This window comes from Oncorhynchus mykiss, unplaced genomic scaffold (assembly GCF_013265735.2).
Source record: "Oncorhynchus mykiss isolate Arlee unplaced genomic scaffold, USDA_OmykA_1.1 un_scaffold_666, whole genome shotgun sequence".
Taxonomy (NCBI): domain Eukaryota; kingdom Metazoa; phylum Chordata; class Actinopteri; order Salmoniformes; family Salmonidae; genus Oncorhynchus; species Oncorhynchus mykiss.
The window spans coordinates 1-5,197 of record NW_023494113.1 but is presented as its reverse complement, the minus strand read 5'-3'; the positions used below and the strand labels follow the sequence as shown (position 1 = coordinate 5,197).

General features: G+C 46.1%; 1 pseudogene; it reads left to right on the top strand.

The window, feature by feature from the left end:
* The first annotated feature begins 801 nt into the window (after positions 1 to 801).
* Positions 802 to 5,147, top strand: LOC118936322 (annotated as a pseudogene).
* The last annotated feature ends 50 nt before the right edge of the window (positions 5,148 to 5,197 follow it).

Here is a 5,197-nt window from a genome sequence, read left to right as displayed (position 1 = left end):
CAGTAGCCTAAAAAGCTACTTTTAGAATCTTTTTGGTGGGGGAAACATTTTCATATTCAGAGATATGTGAAATTCGGAAAAAAAATCCTTTCATAGCTGGAGAGACAGTCTTGTTCTATCATAGGCCTAGGCCTAATTGGCATACTGTATTGACCCAGGTCAGACCAACATCCAGAATAGAATGATTATGGAGATAATACATTTTCCCACTCTCAGTCATTACCTGCCAGACTGTTTCTTCTCTCTGTTAAGGGAGACACCTGTAGTGGGTATCCCTCACGTCTCTGGCACATCCACCAGGTCAAAACTAACCCCCCTGGCAGACACACACAGTCTGAGGTTTCTCCAGAGTCCAGTGCCTATGCTAACTGAGTTATGTTGATATTATCCAGGAGTTTTGGCCTGTCTCCTGACTGCCCATGTCCCTTCACTTTGATGGACGCTCTGGTTTCCATCATAACAACTTACAAAGGAGGAGGGAGGTAAAAAGGTGAATTGTCATAGTTGTGGACTTTTCCAATGGGTCTTGGGGTACAAAAATAAGTATACGAAAATATCTTCACAAAAAGTAGAAGTCTTTGTGCAGGCACAATTAATCAGAGACGATTAAAAAAAGCAGACACCAATGTGTGACGTTTCTCACAAAACGGAAGTGACGTTTTGTGTATGCACTGTTGTCGATTTTGTTCTGCTAGCTAATGCTTTGGAAAACCGTAAGGAGCACGCTACTTTGTGATATCTCAATTGTTTTTCTTCGAAAACAGTTATGTTTCGGTTACAGTTCGTGTTAATTATGGGCCACATCTCCTGTTACATTCCTAAAACGGTTGTTTGGCTTATTATTCAAGATGGTAGCGTGAGCTAGTTAGCTATGCTAGCGGTTGTGCTTGTAAATAAGCTATCTTATTTCGAACGTCTAAGTTAGATGGCTAACTTCAAGGTGTGCAAACATTTGTAAACACAAAAACGAAGCTATGACCCTGTGTTTTCTCCCCTAGGTGACAAAGGCTATCTTCTAGTGCGCTGTACAAGCTAACAACATGGTAAGTTGCCAGGCCACATCAAAATGTGTTCAACACACTAGTAGCGAACATTAGTGTCCTTGTAAATGAGCTCTTTTAGTATTTGTCCACCACTGGTGGCACCAGTTTTCCTCGGTGAGGAAGCCCCACTGGTGGCACCAGGTTTCCTCTGTGAGGAAGCCCCACTGGTGGCACCAGGTTTCCTCGGTGAGGAAGCCCCACTGGTGGCACCAGGTTTCCTCGGTGAGGAAGCCCCACTGGTGGCACCAGGTTTCCTCGGTGAGGAAGCCCCACTGGAGCGGCAGGTAGCCTTGCGGTTAAGAGCGTTGGGCCAGCAACCGAAAGGTCGCTGTTTCGAATCCCCGAGCCGGTAAGGTGGAAAAATCTGCCGTTCTGCCCTTGAGCAAGGCAGCTAACCCCCAACAACAACTGCTCACCGGGTCCCGTGACGAGGATGCTGATTAAAGGCAGTACCTATCTGATTCAGAAAGGTTGGGTTAAATGCAGGAGTTGTACAACTGACTAGTTATTCCCCCTTATCCATGTAGAGAGAATCTGGTGCCACCTACTACTAGTGTGTTGAATACTTACTAGGTGTTCACACTTTCCTCTTTTTCCATATCTCCTTTCTCAGGGTGAGAGGAAAGGACAAAACCATTACTACCCTCCGGACTTCGACCCACAGAAGGTAAATATGACTACTGACCATCATCACATATAATAGATAGGTTAATGGATTTAAGAAATCAGTCTACACGTGAGCCTCTTAACCTGTTCTCACTCTGACTCTTTTCTCGCTTTCCATTTCTCCCCATCCCTCTCTCTAGCATGGCTCCCTCAATGGTTACCATGGAACCCATGCTCTACGAGAGAGGGCCAGGAAACTGTCCCAGGTATCCTCATCATCCGGTCAGTAACACAAACATCAAATTCAGTGGTTACAGGAGGGTTACAGGAAACTGACTCTTGTCTATGTATTTTCACAGGTTTGAGATGCCCTATAATATCTGGTGTGATGGCTGCAAGAATCACATCGGCATGGGTAAGCTCTCTCGTCCATTCTCAGTTTTCAACCAAGTTGCTATATGTTTTCCTTTTTCAGAAACATAATCAATTACAGCCATTTCTTATCATACATTTGTGTCACTCAGGTGTACGTTATAACGCTGAGAAGAAGAAAGTGGGGAACTACTACACCACGCCAATCTACAGGTGAGACCAGACACATCTCAATCTCACACACACACACACACACACACACACACACACACTGAAGGCCAATACATACATCTGTGTGGTTTACCTGTGTGCTCCTCTTCAGGTTGATTCCGGATGAAGTGCCACTGTGTGTGAACTACATTGAGATGCAGACAGACCCGGCCACCTGTGATTACGTCATCGTGTGCGGCGCGCAGCGGAAGGAGGAGAGATGGGACATGGCTGACAATGAACAGATCCTCACTACAGGTAACTCATTTCTCCTCGTTGACCTTTACATTCTGTTAGGTGTGTGAGAAGAAGGATGGGGTATGGCCGACAACGAACATCCTCATCCCTGGCAACTAATGACATTTGGCCTCTCAGCCACCTTTTAGTCCCGACCTCTTATTCTTTAATACGTCAAACCCAAAACAGAATGGACTCCAATTCTCTTCCAACAATGGCACTATTGATATCAGTTCCTTTATTCCTCCATGTCAGTGTCTTGTCTGCTCATTTCTTAGGCCTCATTGTCTTCCCTTTATCTCTCATGTGCTCTCTTCTTTTGTCACCTACCCCCCTTATTTCCCTCTCTCTACCACCCCCCTATACCCCCCCCCCTTTCCTGTCCCTGCTCCCTCTGTGTGTCTCCCCAGAGCGTAGTGAGAAGGAGAAGTTAGAGACAGACCCCATGTATAAGCTGGACCATGGTGGTAAGGACAAGGAGAAACTGAGGAAGGCTCTTCCCTCTCTGTCTGAGCTACAGGATCATCAGGCTGGATGGAAGGACGACTTCATACTCAACAGCAAGCTCCGCAGGAAGTTCAGGGTAAATGCACTGCATTCAGATCATAACTGTTTATTTATTTAATTTCACCTTTATTTAACCAGGTAGGCTAGTTGAGTACAAGTTCTCATTTACAACTGCGACCTGGCCAAGATAAAGCAAAGCAGTGTGAACAGACAACACAGAGTTACACATGGGATAAACAAGCGCACAGTCAATAACACAATAGGGAAAAAAAGGAAGTCTATATACAGTGTGTGCAAATGGCGTTAGGTGGTAGGGCAATAAATAGGCCATAGTAGCGAAGTAATTACAATTTACAATGCACTCGAGGCCACATTTAGATTCTCTACCCTTCTCCTGAAGTGTACACTTGTTCGCCTCCCTCTAGTCTAGCCATGCCTACACAATCCAATGCTTTGGAATGAGTGCACACTTCAGGAGGAAAGAGAGAGGATTGGGATTCGCCATGGAATTACTTGGACTCTTTGTCAAATAGTTTTTCCTTGATTCCTCGTATCCTTTGTCCTTGCCTCCTTAAAACACATTGGAGAAGTAGGTCAGTGTGGAGGGACCTTGGGAGTTTTTCCTCCAGTATGGTTCAAAAGGCGGCGAGGATGCGAGAAGCCCCTTGTAAAGGAGATGTATCTCAATGGGACGTTGTGTAAATAGGGTGGATAGGTGTAGGTCTGTCTTTAGGGCTGCTGACTTAACTGTTCATCTCCACTGATCTAATACGCAGACTGAGAAGAAAGTGATGGCGGAGGAGGAGGAGAAAGACAACGCCGTGAGAAAGAGGACAAATCTGTCCATCCCTCTGCTGCCCGAGAAAGAGGAGGACAAGAAACTAGCAGCACTGCTCACCTACACAGCTCCTGACTGTAAGTGGGCATGTACAACACACACACAGAGAATAATAATGCACTCTAAACCAGACTCTCTCAATCACACACTGTTCATACACACTATATCACAGGCAAGCGTGCACACACACACACACACAGACTACACACACACACTACTTTTTCATAAAAGAACACCATCCTCTCCTCATCCTTCTCATCCCCTTCCTCTAGCCTACGATGACAGGCAGAACTACAAGCGGAAGGAGATCTCTAGCCGCTCCTGGTTCAGTTCCCCCACTCTGCCACCAGGTAGCGCTGCAGGCAGCCTTCTTCAGAAGCTGGGCCTACAGGGGAAAGGTGCTGCTGTGGCCAAAGCCCTGGGTCCCCAAGTCTCCTCCCCTAACCCACACAGTCTCATAAGGAGGTAGGTCAATGAATGGGTGAATTAGAATTTCCCTATTTGCTGATGCCAATGACGACAGATAATCTTCCTTGGGCCCAACACACAACTAGTCAAAAGACTTTACAATTTACATGAATGTTAGTGGATTATCAACATCATTATGTATGAATCAGTTTTCCCTTCTGGATCATAATGAATAAGATTACATGGACAGGATGGAGCTGACCCTAGATCAGTACTTCTACTCTGAAACGCTTTGTGAAAACAGGCCCAGTAATGTTCATGTAACCTAAGCCACCTTTTTGTTGTGCTAACCTGTTGCAGTGTGTTCACCATATTTTCTACACAGTTGATTGATAGTGTGTGTGTGTGTGGTTATCCACAGGAAGACCGAGGGCTCTGGGAACAAACCAGAGGTCTGCGCTACAGTCACACGCAGGAACTCAGACCCAGGAACCAATGATCTGGGAAACAGTCTCTCGCCGGAGGGGAAGGAGTTACAGGTTGCACAAACACAAAGGACTGGGGGACAGATTGGGAGTTGCACAGCCTGAGCAGAGACAGGAAATGGTTGAAACTCACATGAGATCTCTGGAGATGCAGATTCTTAACACCACAACAGAAGAAGAGGACAGAGGACGATCGAAAGGAGAGGATTGTGGGACAGTACTGGAGGACCATGACAGTGGTTGCTCTGGGGTGTTGAGGACGTCACTGGTTGCAGACTACAGTGACTCCTCCGACTCCGACCCCGGGGTGTAGGGTCAAGTTTCCCCTAGATGCTGATCTTGAGTCAGTTTTGACTTTCCTCCACTAAATAGTTAAGGTTGGAGGAGGGGAATCTGATCCTAGATCTGTAGCTATGGTAAACATCAACCTGAAGCCAGACCTAGGAGTATAGGATAGGACTGTTGATTTGTGTTAGACAAACCAGACCTTT